We start from the raw sequence: 16,018 nt of genomic DNA, 5'->3' as shown, positions 1-16,018 counted from the left end.
TCAAGGTGACAATATACGGGGTCAATTGCTTAAAAGAAAAAATGAATAAACAGCCTTATCCAAAAAGAATACAATTTAACACATTCCAGCAACTACACACATGTAAATACAAAAAAAACAGTATAAACCTATTGTCTTACTATCCTTGTACTTACAACTTGGAAACAGAAGATTCGAAAGCCTGGAGATAGAAAGATCACTCTCAGAGCCGAGAGGGTCACCGAACCAAGACAAAGAACTCACACCCAAAACTTCCCTCCACCCAGATTTGAAAAAGTCTTGTTTCCTGATTAGTCCTCTGGCCAGCTGTTTGGTTCCTTTTGTTAACCCTTTACAGGTAAAAGAACATTAACCCTTAGCTATCTGTTTATGACAGTTAACTTAAATGATTTACTACAGTCCAGGAGTGAACTCCAGGGTGGATGGTAGCATATCCAGGTTGCTTTCTCCTCTCTGCTATCTGGATAAGGGAGTTTGTCATTTGTGTTCCTCTAGATTTTAATGGAGGCATAGTTAAGGCTGCTCAAAAGCATGGGCAGCATGTGAACTGCCAGTTTGGGGAAGCTAGCCCCTGCCTATTCCAACCCCAGGCCATCCCAGCCCCAGGCCACCCCAGGGACCATGCCGCCCAGCGCTCTGTGACTGAGGGCACTGGAGTGCTGAGCAGTGGGTCCCCAGCACCAGGTGCCTGAATTCTGGCCCCAGCTGCCGCAGGTTGCATGCCAGCTTGCCCTAGCCCCAGCCTGCACTATGAGGGAAGAACAGGAAGCAGGAGGGGGCCACGGAGCATGGGTGGGGCTACGTCAGGCTGTTTGGGGAGGTTCAGCTTCCCAGGTCTGCGATACCCACCACCCATGCATATGTTCAAGAAGATCAAGACATAGTCCAAAAATATTTCATTCAGTACTGGGGTTCTGTAAAAGATGCCCATTGCAATTGCCCCTTTTATTTTCATTTCATGTGTCCCTTCCAAAATATTCTGTCTCACAATTTCATTTGTGAAGAGGGAAGTGAATGTCAGTGGTTTTGTATCCCATTGAGAGGATGCATATTTCAAACCAGAGTAGAAGGAATCCTTCTCTTTTGAATATGTACAGTGCAGTAACTCTACAAATGTTAACTTAAGAGACAGCCATCTTAGTAAAGAAACAGCACATAGTTCAGTACCCAATGACTGGAAGATAGCTAATATAATGGCAATAGTTAAAAAGGGATCTAGAGGAGATCCTAGCAATTACAGATGGCTAAGTTTAATGTGAGTACTGGGCAAATAAGTTGAAAGATTAGTAAAGAATAAAATGATCAGACACATAGAAGAACATAACTTGTTGGGCAAAAGTCAACATGGTTTCTGTAAAGGGAAATCGTGTCTTACTAATCTATTAGAGTTCTTTGAGGGGGGATCAACAAACTTAGACAAGAGGGATCCAGTGGACATACTGTACTTGGATTTCTAGAAAGCCTTTGACAAGGTCCCTCACCAAAGGCTCTTATGTAAATTAAGTTGTCATGGGATAAGAGAGAAGGTCCTTTCATGGATTGAGAACTGGTTAAAAGACAGGGAACAAAAGGTAGGAATAAATGGAAAATTTTCAGAATGGAGCGGGGTAACTAGTGGTGTTCCCCAAGGGTCAGTCCTAGGACCAATCCTATTCAACTTATTCTTAAATGATCTGGAGAAAGGGGTAAACAGTGAGGTGGCAAAGCTTGCAGATGATACCAAACTGCTCAAGATAGTTAAGACCAGAGCAGACTGTGAAGAACTTCAAAAAGATCTCACAAAACTAAATGATTGGGCAACCACATGGCAAATGGAATTTAATGAGAATAAATGTAAAGTAATGCACATTGGAAAAAATAACCCCAATTATACATACGATATGATGGGGGGCTAATTTAGCTACAACGAGTCAGGAAAGAGATCGTGGATAGTTCTTTGAAGATGTCCACGCAGTGTGCAGTGGCAGTCAAAAAGGCAAACAGGATGTTAGGAATAATTTAAAAAAAAAGATAGAGAATAAGATGGAGAATATCTTATTGCCCATATTTAAATCAATGGTACACCCACATCTTGAATACTGCATACAGATGTGGTCTCCTCATCTCAAAAAAGACATATTGGCATTAGAAAAGGTTCAGAGAAGGGCAACTAAAATGATTAAGGGTTTGGAACGATCTCCATATGAGAAGAGATTAAAGAGGCTAGGACTTTTCAGCTTGGAAAAGAGGACACCAAGGGGGGATATGATAGAGGTATATAAAATCATGAGTGGTGTGGAGACAGTGGAAAAAGGAAGAGTTATTTACTTGTTCCCATAATATAAGAACTAGGGGACACCAAATGAAATTCATGAGCAGCAGGTTTAAAACAACTAAAAGGAAGTTCTTCTTCACACGGCACACAGTCAACTCGTGGAACTCCTTGCCTGAGGAGGTTGTGAAGGCTAGGACTATAACAGAGTTTAAAAGAGAGCTAGATAATTTTATGGAGGTTAAGTCCATTAATGACCATTAGCCAGGATGGGTAAGGAATGGTGTCCCTAGCCTCTGTTTGTCAGAGGGTGGAGCTGGATGGCAGGAGAGGGATCACTTGATCATTACCTGTTAAGTTCATTCCCTCTGGGGCACCTGGCATTGGCCATTGTCGGCAGACAGGATATTGGACTGGCTGGACCTTTGGTCTGACCCAGTATGGCCATTCTTATGTTCTTAAAGGAACACATTAGTTCCCTCATGCTATTCTATGAAACTATTTCAGTGCATTTTATTCATGCTGAAGATCCTGAACTTCAGAACTGCAGTCAGCACTGTGAGTGCCACCAAAACTGTTGGAAGACAGGGAACGTGCCATACTGAAATTTCAATTGTCAAGACAAGGAAAATCAAGGGTAATACCTCCAAATAAGACTAAATATTAGCGTTAACAGTAAAATTGTTTTGGATGAATATACAACTTCCAAATATTTATAAGATGTGTATAAATTAAATGGTCATTGGAGCAGGGTGATAAATGTGGGTCTCCCACTTCCCAGGTGAATGCCTGCATCATGTGAAAGTAGAATAAATTATATTGTGAAAATAGAAAGGATTAAAGAAATGCTGTCTGTACCTTTAAGACAAACTGTTGGAATGCTGCAATCCAGGTGTCAGGAATACAGACATTAACATAGAACAATTGCACCGTTTGAGGGCAATTGGTGAAGTATTAGCCTTAAATCGATAACAGTTAGTAAGGAAATAGGATATGCATGCTGTGCCCCAGGTGAATTTTCCTGTTTTGCTTTCTTTGTCCCTTTGTCTAATTCCCGCTCTTTTATCTGTATAAATAAGACTGTTTGGGCCTTGCATGGCCGCTCACATATTCTGAATGTTATTGGCAGAGCGCTGTGCTAATAAAACAGAGTGGTCTGACAAATTGTGAGTCCTGATTCTAACTTTGACAATTTGGAGGTCCCACCGAGATGGCAACCGTCTTCACTGGGGCTGTGTGATTCCTGACTGTTTTTGTAGGATGACTGTGGCAGCCGGCACCTGGGCATTTGGCCCAAGCGGTCCTCCACTAGAGCGGAAAGGCGCACAGCCACAGTGAGGTCTACGCCATCGAACCTGTTGGTTCCCACTCTGTTCTGGTAGGGATCCCGGGATCTGACATCAGGAATCTGGTCAGGTAATTATTTCTGTGTTTTGTCCGGACTGAGGACTGTCCTGTCTCTGTGTCTATCTGTCCTCTTGTGGAGTGTTTGAGTCTGGGTGCCGTCTCTGGGGATCGGCCGACCAAGGGGTTCCTGTCCCCGCGGTCTGAGTGAGTGAAATCTGCACAATTGCAGCCACACCACACCTTGGGTAAAACCCTTAGTGTGAAAGCAAGGGCAATTGAGGCAGTAGCCTGTGGGCTCCTTTTGTGTGTTGCAGCAGGCATCGCTCTGATGAACCTGAATTTCCTTCTTGTGTAATTGGTGTGTGAAAGTCCTCCTGTACTGGTAACCAGACGTCTAAGTCGGGACAGTTCCCTAAATGAACGCCGGCTCATTTTATGTATTTAGGATGGGTCCAGACTCCTGTAAAAAGGGTCAAGACTCCTGTAAATTTCTGGGAAAATGGTCTAGGCTAACTCAGGAGGATCCCAAAACTCAGTGGCCACTGTTAAAATCTTGGAACAAAGACTGAGTGGACGTCTTAAAGGACAAACTCGGCCAACCTAAAACTAAATTGGCTAAAGGAGAGGTTAATTGTTTCATGCAGTGGTGGGAAGAGGCAAATCATAGGTGGACAAAATCAAAACTGGCCTCTCTCACTTATTCAAATAATAAGTTAAAAGCTTTATTAAAAGCCTCCTCTCCCACCACTAGACCGAGCGCTCCCCTTTACCCCGTTCTCCAAACCCCGGGTCGATCCAAACCCCTTCATACTCCCATCTCATTGTAAAAAGGACAAACAGTCCCTTGTTCTGTTCCCCTTTGTTGTCTGCCTCAGAAACTGATTCTTTATAGTGTCCCACTACCAATTCAGCAAGGCTGGGGGCGGGGGGGCTCCTCAACTAGCCCCCACCCTTTCTGGGCCCTTTCCTTGAACATTTCTTTCAAAATTGTGAAATGACCACAATATCATTCACAAACGGTTCATTGAAAAAAGCAGGATCAGGCCCAGACAAGCAGGCAAGCAACAGAAAAGAAACAGGTTGAAAGCCCTAAGGGAATAGTGTCAGAAGTAAAAAAAAGTAGTAAGTGCAGGCATGAACCCCTGGAACAATACTTAAAAGGGTGAAATCTAAGGTGATAAAGGTGTCATTTTGGAACATAAACAAGTGATTTAAGAAAAGAGAGTGAAAAGTTAACTATAGAGGCTGAAGAGAATTAAGCAGTTAAACTTTGTGGAAAATGTTAAAAAGGACCATGTTAAAGAGAGAGAATTCTTGGTTTCTTTGCAGACATTCTGAAGGGAAAATGGGCCCTTTTCCAGAAGAGTGCCTGTAAATAATCCATATATATATATACAGCTATGTAAAAACAAAACAGTGTAAAGGAATGTTAAGGAAAAGAAAATGTGTATGTATCTATGTCTGTGAAAATATGTAAAGTTCTAAGAATCTAAACCAGCACATCTGGTTTGTAAAACTACTGTTTTGTAGGTGTAAGATAAATTGATTTTGTTTTTGTTTTTAATGCCACTAAAAATTCATTTGACTCTTTAATTCAAAGTTGCAAAACTGACAGACCTTTTTGCAAGACACAGGTAATTAGTGTTGTTTGGCTTTGGGATTTAGCATTTAACCCTTAAGGGGTAACTTGATTCTTTACAAAAATTAAAATGTTTTTAAATAAAGACCAAGTCATGGCTGCAATAGGGCAGTCAAAATCAGGAGAATAGGTAAAGATTCTGGAGTCTGTTTGTTTGTTTTGTTTTGTTTTTTTGTAACAATAGCAGATAAGAGTTGTAGTGAAAGAATAAGAAGTTAACAGTGACCCTCTGAAGCAACAGCAGAGGTGAGGTGCACAAAACAAAAAGAAGCAATGTTAAAAACACTGAGCCTTAAAATGACTATGTGTAATCAGACTGTCACTTTAATAAAAGTACATGAAAACTCTGAAAAAAACAAAACAAAGTTATACCTTATGTAAAAATTAATATGGCTAATGTTTTTGAAAAGTTATAGTATAGAAATAATGTGCATTTTCCGTAGGACATGTGCAGCGTATATTGTAAAAAAGGGATGTAAAAAAAAATGCAAATGAAACATGCTGCTGAATTAAAATCCTATTAGGGCTCCAAAAAAAGCCGCAATAGGCTGTGTTTTCTTTTTCAGATCCCTGTGTGTTAAAACAGAGTCTCTGAGCTCTGCTGATGGCTTTGAATCCAAAAGCCTAGCCTGTGTTGATGCAAATTACCTAACTGATAAACAAAGGTGAAAACTGCCAGCACAAACGAAGCTGCAAATAAAGAACATACCTGGTCAGCAAACAAACTGCCTACATAAAAGGCATGGTATAACAAGATACCTTTAATAAATTTGATGCTAATGTTACTGTTAATATTAAACATTAAAATAACTTTAATGTTAGTGAGTACCCCTGTAACAACTTGTAGTGTGTATGATTTTTGAAAAAATCCTTTAAAGTAATATGGTAATGATGCTTCTCAGCTATTACCTGTAAATAAACTTAAAGCTTAACACAGCAGGTAAAACATTGTTCTGCTATATAAGAGGCAAAACTTGAGGTACACCACCTCATGAATTTAATAACTAAACAGTTAAATAATTTTTGCATAACCCTTAAAATGTAGAAGCCATTAAAACCTGGCCTGCCTATTAAAAAAAAAAAAACAGGAAAATATGGGGGTAATTCCTCTGTTTTGCCTGCAGTCAGAAAGGGTATTTGTAAAAGAATGGAATCTTTAAGCAATAATCAATGCCACCCCAAAAGGGGTAGAAAATTGTTCTTTTTGTCTTTCAGATAATCCAAAGTACTGTATAATGGACTATGTGTATGTGTTAATTCTTGGGGAAAAGTGTTTAAAAAGTGTTAGCAACTTACCAGAAGACAAATGTAAATGTAATGTAAGTACTGTGTTACCAATAATCACATTTACTATTTGCCACAACAACAACAACAAAAGAGTCTCCGCTTACTGTAAGCACTGATTTAGCTGAGTTCTCTATCAACCTTGGCATTAAATGGCAAACAGTTACCAATCATCTGTTAAAAGGTAAAAAGGTAACATGGCTCCTAAAAAAATAAAAACAAAAATGTGGAAAACTGAACTATTCATATTATACACGCAAATGGGGACATGTTAAAAATTGCCACTGCATAAAAGCATAACAGCTTACCATTGGTATAACATTTTCTGGATGGTCTCCCACAACTACTGTCATACTAATATTACTACCCTAATTGTTTTTGGTTTTACATTGTATGTGTTTAATTGAAATGTTTAAAATGTGCTGGTGCATAAAACAAATGTCTGTAAAGCTAAAGCCACAGGCCCAAATCACCTCCCAGTATTTTCTATTACGTGGACTAAATAAGAAGTGACACTGGCGATTAATAATCTTAGTGTCAAAAGGGGGATATGTAGGAGCAGGATTTTATAATGTCCCATAAGAATTACAGTGTCCCATAAGAATTACAGTATAATTTGATTTCATCCTGCTAGCCATCTTTTTTAAATACCAGAAAGAAATGACCCCCTGGGACTATAGAATTCTGTTTTCCCATATGCATTACAAATTGGGCCCTCTCTAACTCTTTGTTTTAAGATTTAGGTAGTAAGAGACAGGATTCTCTATTGTGTCTGTGTTAAGTAAATTAGAGAAACATTGAAGGCCTGGGTCTCAATGTAAATTGTCCTAGTTATCAATTGTAAAACTTAGCAAGGTTTAATTTGCAATGTTTTTTTTGTTCAATATAAAATACTACTGTTTGTATTCTCAAATCTATTTGTGTAAATGAGGAATGTATGCATCAGGAAAAGATAAGGTGTGAAGGCCATTGTTACAGCCAGAGTCAAGGGACGGCTGTTAAACTGTCTGGCATCTCAGAGTGGATACATGCTTCGCAGTGTAAGAATGCACAGACCCCAGTGAACCAACCACCACCTCAGGACCACGCAGAGTCAATTTTTTTGACTCCAGAAGAAGACGTAGAGGAACAGCCTGCAATACCTTACAATCTACGCTCTCGTAAGGGTTGCCAGAAGCAGATGACTGCATAAAGCAAGGCCCAAGAAGAAGCAGTAGTGAGCCGAGCACCTGCTGCCTGGTGGACATAAAACTGTGAGTGCAGTTCCCTCAGTTGAGGTTGTCAGAACCAGAAGGGCCTTGCCTCCAACATGCAGCTCTGGTAGCGCCTGTTCTTCGGCTGCTGGTATCTTAAGGTCTGGGGTGCACACAATGACAATTCTTTTATCCAGCAGCAAGTGTGAATAGCTCAGACCCTTATTATTTCTAAATGCTGGGTCTGCAGCCACATCCCAGCCCACTCTCAAACTGGTGTTCCTGTCCTGGCTATCCCACTCAATTACCCAGACCTCACTGGAGGACCTTGTCTGTTTAACACAATATGGAACAGTAATGACACCTGGGAAGAGGCTATTGGCAGTTCCTTTACCCCACTTGGGGGAGCAATACACCAGGCAAAAAGGCTCCTAAGTAGTTAAATAATGGCAAATAAAACCAGAGAAAGTTTAAGAGCCCTGGCCAAGGAAACAGAGGCGATCGGACAGGTGGCCCTCCAGAACCATCAGGCATTGGACATAGTGCTCGCGGCCAAAGGAGGGACCTGTGCTCTCACTGAAAAACAATGTTGTATGTTTATACAATACCAATAAGGTAATAGATCGCTATAGCCACTTAGAACAAATCGCATATCTTCCTCACGAAGAGCTGAGTTCTTTATGGAAGTGGCTAAGTAACCTGTTCAATTTCTCTGGCATAGAAAACTGGTTGTTTCAGGGAGCCCTAACTATCCTGTTTGAAATCTTAGTGATTTTTGTATGCTTTCAGTTAATCTGTTGTATCCAGAATTGTGTCACCCAGATGGCTGCCCCAAAACAGAGTGCTAATATAATAATTTTGAATATCGCTGATGAACTAAGAGATAAGGAATGGTTAATTTGTGGAACTCAGTAAGGGTTGGTCATGGCGTACGCCTGACCAAAAGGAGGGATTGTGAAAGTAGAATAAATTATATTGTGAAAATAGAAAGGATTAAAGAAATGCTGTCTGTACCTTTAAGACAAACTGTTGGAATGCTGCAATCCAGGTGTCAGGAATACAGACATTAACATAGAACAATTGCACCGTTTGAGGGCAATTGGTGAAGTATTAGCCTTAAATCGATAACAGTTAGTAAGGAAATAGGATATGCATGCTGTGCCCCAGGTGAATTTTCCTGTTTTGCTTTCTTTGTCCCTTTGTCTAATTCCCGCTCTTTTATCTGTATAAATAAGACTGTTTGGGCCTTGCATGGCCGCTCACATATTCTGAATGTTATTGGCAGAGCGCTGTGCTAATAAAACAGAGTGGTCTGACAAATTGTGAGTCCTGATTCTAACTTTGACAATTACCAGCCCATAAAATCATTCTTTAGACCAATGACTAGTCAAGTATTTTATACAAAATGGAGCATTTTCACCCCTCCCCCCCGCAGAATACCCTGTAGCCAGTAGCTGTGGCACTCAGCTTCCCAAGTTCAAATCCCTGTTCCATATTAGGCAGACGGGGGAGTTGATGTTCAGTCTCATGTCCCATGTGAGTGCTGTGGGCTAACAGCTGTAAAAGAGACAGCAACTTCTTCTCCTCTGACTATTTTGTGAATCATAGAATTGTAGCACCGGAAGGGACCTTGAGGGGTCATTTAATCCAGTCCCCTGCACTTGTGGTAGGACTAAATGTTATCTAGACCATCCCTGACAGGTATTTGTCTAACTAAAAATCTCCAATGAGGGAGATTCCACAGCCTCCCTAGGTAACTTACTTCAGTGCTTAACCATCCTGACAGGAAGTTTTTCCTAATCTTCAGCCTAAACCACTTTTGCTCAAATTTTAAGCCCATTGCTTCTTGTCCTAGCCTTGGAGGTTAAGGAGAACAATTTTTCTCCCTCATCCCCGTAACAACAACCTTTTATGTACTTGAAAACTGCTATGTCCTGCCTCAGTCTTCTCTTCTCCAGACCAAACAAACCCAATTTTTTCAATCTTCCCTCATGGATCATGTTTTCTAGACCCTTTTAATAATTTTTGTTGCTCTTTTTTGGACTTTCTCCAGTTCATCCACATCTTTCCTGAAATGTGGTGCCCACAACTAGACACAATACTCCAGTTGAGGCCTAATCAGCGCGGAGTAGAGCAGAAGAATTACTTCTCGTGTCTGCTTACAACACTTCTACTAATGCATTCCAGAATTAGGTTGTTTTTTTTTTTTGCAACAGTGTTAGTGTTGACTCTCATTTAGCTTGTGAGCTGCTAGAACTTCCAGATCCCTACTCCTTCCTAGGCAGTCATTTCCTATTTTGTATGTGTGCAACTGATTGTTCCTTCATAAGTGGAGAACTTTGCATTTGCCCTTATTGAATTTCATCCTATTTACTTCAGATCTTTTCTCCAGTTTGTCCAGAACATTTTGAATTTTAATTCTATTCTCCAAAGCACTTGCAACCCCTCCCAGCTTGGTATCATCCACATACTTTATAAGTGTTCTCTTTATGCCATTATCTAAATCATTAATGAAGATATTGAACAGCATCAGACCCAGAACTGATCCCTGCAGGACTCCACTCACTATGTCCGTACAGCATGATTGTGAGCCACTGATAACTACTCTCAGGGAACGGTTTTCCAACCAGTTATACTCCCACCTTATAGTAGCTCCATCTAGGTTGTATTTCCCTAGCTTGTTTGAGAGGGTCATGCAAGATAGTATCAAAAGCTTTACTAAAGTCAAGATATACCACATCTACCACTTCCCCCTATCCACAAGCTTTTTTACCCCTCGAGCACCTAAGTCCCCAAAATACTGTTTTGGCCAAAATTATTTAGTGAATTTTTGTCAAATTGATAAATAGTTTGGATCCACCTATTTTGAGTCCACCTCTTTTTTTTTGGTGAATAAAATATTTGTCTGAATTTTTTCCCCTAGCTCTAGTCTATCCTCCTTCCACGTCCCCACATACATTATGCTCAGTCTCAGGGTATCAGCAGCATGCCCAGCCCAAGCTGCCCTGGAGAGCAAGATGCTTAACACAGTGTGGAACAACATTTAACTACTAGAATCCTGGGTCAACCCATTAGAAGAAATCTTAAGATGCTTGTGAGCAGAATTGCTGATGCATTGGAACTAGTTTAATATACCAGGGAAAAAAAAATGACACTTACTTATACGGCATTTGTTTTAATTAGCACTACAGCTGCGGTTTTACTTAATGGATTTGACTTTCCAGGGAGCGGATGTTATTGAGTATAGTGCAGTGCAGCAAGTACACTCTCATTATCATTGCCTTTTGATATGCTGATCAAAGGCTTCTGTGTTCTCGACTGGAGTTTCTGCTGAAGTCCATACTTAACATCTGTTCAATTGTGTGCAGCTCAGTGTATAGCACCACCGTCTTGTCTTTGGAACACATTTAAGGACCAAGTCTGCTCTACTTCTGTTAGTAAGAGGATATGAATAAGAGTTGTAGTATTCAAAATATTGTTCCCATTACAACTAATCACCAGGCTTATTATAGAAAAAAACATATTACAAAATAATGGGGACTGTGTACTCCAGGGTTAAAACTGGCACTGCTGATAGGAAGCCTCCCAATGGCTGGGAGGATTAGAGGGCTGAGAAGTGGCAGGGCATCTACCCAAGAGGAGTTAGCAGGCTGGAGAAAGATGCTTCCTGCAAGCTACTGAGGAGCTGCTTGAGAGACAAACCCTAGGGAGGGGATGAACTGACCAAAAGGCTGTAGAGTCTACAGCACTCCAAGGGAAGGTAGAGTGGCAGCCTGGAGATGCCAGCTGCGTGGTATCTCTACAGACCTGAGTTATAGACCTGTGAGGGCTTACGCCATGCACACCCTCCATTACGAGACAGCCAAAGCTTTCTCAGCAGAGGAGCATGGGCTGAAGGTGGAGCTGGGGACAGAACTGGGGATGGGGACAGAGCTGGGCTGGGGATGGAGCAGGGGTTGGAGTAAAGTTGGGGCTGCAGGCAGAGCATGGTTGAGGGTGGAGTGGGACTGGGGATTGATCTGGCCTGGGGATGGAGTAGGACTAGGGGCTGAATGGGGTTGGGAGTGGAGACGGTTGGAAGCATAGGCCCCCTGCCCTGCCATAGGGACTGTCCCAGGCCTGGAGGTGGAGCAGGACTGTGGGCTGAACAGGGCTGGCAGAGAAGTTAGGCTGGAGTGGAGCTAGTCTTGGGGCAGAATGGGCCTGGAAGCATGGTGCTCCCTCTCTGCCCCCCATGGGGCTGGCCCAGACCCTGCCATGCAACCCCTCCCAAACATTCCTCCATGCATCCCACAGTTTGGGGACCACTGATCTATGTACTTGGTGTGTAATCTACTACTTCCACTAGCATTTAGTACATTGCACCGAGGTGAGCCAGCCCTGCTTCCTCCCTGTCCCCATTTCAGTAACTTGGTCCCTCTAGCCCTGGTGCTTGCAGAGTAGGGGAAGCTGCCCTGGAACCTAATCCCCACCCCATTTCATTAATTCTTATGGGGATATTGGATTCGCTTAACATCGTTTCACTTAAAGTCGCATTTTTCAGGAACATAACTACAATGTTAAGTGAGGAGTTACTGTATTTCTCAAATGTAAACAGAGTCTGAATGAGCTCTCCCCTGACATCTAGTGATGACCTGGGGAAGAGGACTTCGGGAGCTGCCCTTGTTTGCATGAACACACTCACTCTGCCTAGATGAACAGAGGGATGGAGCTGCTTTGCCCAAATTATCGCTTTTGGTGGATGTTGGATTGCAAGTCACTTTGTTATTGGGTGCAGGGGTAATAAAGGGTTGTTATCCTTGTTGTGTAAATCAAGGGCAGCAGAACTGTGCTTGGCATGCCCTGATTGAGGAGTTCATCCTCAAATAAACTGTGCTTGCTAAGCAGGGGCTAGGGGTGCCAAAACCCAGTAGGGAGGATGGGGATGGGTGTTTGTATCTGGTGGTGTGGGTTTGGCCAAAGAGTCCTTAGACACTATTTGACCTTTGTTGTCCCCATTGTGTAACAGCAGAGCTGATTAAGACTAAGTTGAGAGTCTCGTGCTGCAGATCAGAACTGAAATCACTGAAACCCAGGTCTAAGCATTAGATCTGCTATGGAATGGTGTCTCTGATGAGAGAGGCTCCCTGACTAACACCAGACATCACTGAAAGCTGTGGTAAGGGGTGGGACCCTGAGCAGCTGGAGCAAGCAGCTGGTGGAGCAGTGAGTGGCTGGAGGAATGAGCAAGGTGCCTTCTCTTCCCTCTGGGTCTCCACTGACCAGGGACACAACTGTGAATGGGGTGTAGTGGAGGGAGAAGCATGTTAAAGAAACTTTTGGTTGTTGAACTTAAGAACCCAAAAAGACACTGCCCAACATACTCTGGGGTGGGTATTTTGCCCAGGGGTTTATGCTTATGAATCCTGCTTGCAATGTTTCCCAAGTTAATGCTGGGTTACTTCCCTCCTGTGCTTGTGAGAGGGAAAGAATTGCCTCTTGGAGGCGCCCAGGGGTGATGTGTAATTTTCTCAGGTTACTGGGTGGGAGTTTGAGCCTGTTTTATGTAGTTTTGTTAAGGAACGCTTAGATATTGAACCTGGTCCTTGTTGCTGCTGACTTCACCTGGCAAAAGAGCCTTTGACTTCTAAGTTACCAGACTCAATTCAGATGGAGTCAATAGTGAGTGAAAATCCTTACATAGTGCATATGAGTCACCACAATCTGAAATTATTTGAATAGTTAGCTATCCACTAGGAACTGAGATATCTACAACACAGTTGGTACTGATCTGGCACTCTTGTAAGCAGTCTCAGCACAGACCAAGGTTCACGTGAACCAGAGACTGAACTACCTTAGTAACTGTCCAAGTGACAGTTATCTTAGGTCTGATTCTTCTGTTCAATCAAAATGGTAGCATTTTACACTCACTTTGCACAGGTGTAAAAGACCAAGCAAGGTGCGAGGCCATGGAGAATCAGGCCTGTTGGTGGGGTGGAGAAGCTCTATCCTGTTTTATGCTACAATAAAGTTTCAAAACAGTCAATAGGTAGGGCTCCTGGATGCTATGTTAAAACAAATAATCAACAAAAGTGATGATGATTGATGAATCTTGAGATTATGAGAGGAAAGAGGAGCAGCCTCTCCTTTCTCTGACTGTTTGTCTGCATGTGCCCCTCTCTCCGTCTTCTATTTTTTAACACTAATGTTGCTTCATCCCAATTTTGTAACTTAACTGCTGTTCCCCTCTGGTGGGTTTTGACTTCTCCATATGAGACATCGCAGTGTTAGTTCATATCTTTGGAGACAACACACATCCCAGGTGGGCTCAGACATGTGCCAGTTGATCTTCATGACAGTGCTGATAATTCTGAAACCCCATACATACTGGGCTATGGATTCTGAGGCTAGGGAATTCATCTGTACCCACATTTGGTTACCTTTTCACTGAATCATGACTACAAGCAATTTCAAGAATAGGGAGGATTAGTTCCAAGGTCACTTTCAGGTGGCAGTTGCTAGTCTGCTTCCTTGAAATTACTGCAGCAGCCAATGGACAGGATCCTTGGTCACTCTGGAAACCCAGAGACAGGTACAAGAAAGTGCACTTTAGAAAAAAGCCTGTCGTAGAGTAGTTGCCAGTGAGTAAAATTTAAAGCACAACTAAAGAGCAGCATCAGAGGAAAAAAAGATTGAGACAGAGCAAGAAAGGGCAAGGAATTAATTTAGCAGGAAGAAAAGAAGGGTCAAAAGAACAGTATCAATACAACTGGCTCTGATACTGTTATACAAACCTGCCTGTCAATTGTTAGCCAGTCAGCATTTTTTTGTGCTAAAACTGTTAATTAAGAGTCAGGCCAGTTAACATATTCTTAGTCTCCGGATTTTGTCTCCCCCCCATTGGACTGTGTTGGTCCAGGTAAGATCCAGAACCAGAAAGGTATTGTTATAGATGGACTTAGCAGAGAAGGGGATAGGTGGTTAGAGGGAGCTGACAGGATTATAGCTGTCTGCTGTGGAGACTCTATTGTTGTAGCAGCAAAACTGAAACCAACACAAAAGTGAGGCTTTGCACTGGGGATGCTCAAACATTTAAAGGGACAGGGCGTTACATTCCTCCTTCCTACTTTAAAAAACTTCCCAAATATATATATGTTATCGTTTACATGGCTAACATAAAACACTGTTAACTTAACTAAAAGTTGTGGGTGGACTAGCAGACTCTCAAATTGCAAAGGATTATTCTGCACTGGACTGGGACCTCACTAACTAAACCCTGGTTTTTGCACTCTTGGGATATTGTGGTGATGATGGTGCAGTAGTATCTTGGCTAATGGGAACAGCTTGGGGTACAGAATCAGCTGGGTCTGGTACCAAAGTTTCTTCCAACAAGTACTCCTGGGGGGAATCCCGCACCACTGCGTGCATGCATAATTAATGAGCTGCAGATATTTTTAATATTTTGCACAGAAAAAAACTTCTGCTGAAAAGTTGCTGCAGCTCTACCTTTTGCCCACCAGAGGGCACTGTGGCAATAGAACAAAGCAGCTGCTCCCAGCCAGCTAGGGAAGGGAGAGAGAGCGAGCCTGCAGAGCTGTCTTCACAGCACCTGTAGGGCTAGGTCAGGAGACAGGCTATGGGGAGACAGCGGGAGGTGCTGTGGGGTCAGACAGGGGCTCATAAGGGCTAGTGAAGGAGGACATACTGGACAGGGTCACAGAGGAACAGGGGAGTGGCTGACTGGGGGCAAAGAGACACATGGGGATGGGGGTAGTGGGTTTCTGAGTCGAGGTGGAGGGACATATGTACATGACTGACTGAATAGGAAAGGCTAGGGGTCAACCAGGGTCAGCATGAGGGAAGCTCCCTAACACTCCCTTCCTGATCACCCCCCCCAAACCCTATTCCATACATTCCCCAACCATACCCAACAACCCCCCAAGTTCACACACAGGCTGCTTCCCAGCAATTATTGCCCTCTCTCTCAGCTCCTCCATTAACCTGACTCCCCCCACCCCTTTGCACTGCTTCTGGACGGGGTGGTATGGGAAATATGGTTCTGTATTTAGTTTAAATAAATTATTACTCAGAGTTCTGTATTAATATGCCTAGTAAGGAATCTATTTGTCAAAAAACATTTTCTGAATCTTTTTTGTTGTCTATAGTGTTACAGACATACTTGCTGATATGTAGTTTGAAATAAATGACCAAAAATAATTGAAACTGGTATGATATGTTATTTTGACAAATAAAATATGCAAAATTTTGCAGAATTTGAAAATATTGTGCTCAGAATTTTTAAATTTTTGGTGCAGAATTTCCCCA

This window comes from Gopherus evgoodei, chromosome 2 (assembly GCF_007399415.2).
Source record: "Gopherus evgoodei ecotype Sinaloan lineage chromosome 2, rGopEvg1_v1.p, whole genome shotgun sequence".
Taxonomy (NCBI): Eukaryota; Metazoa; Chordata; order Testudines; family Testudinidae; genus Gopherus; species Gopherus evgoodei.
This window is presented reverse-complemented; position numbering follows the sequence as displayed.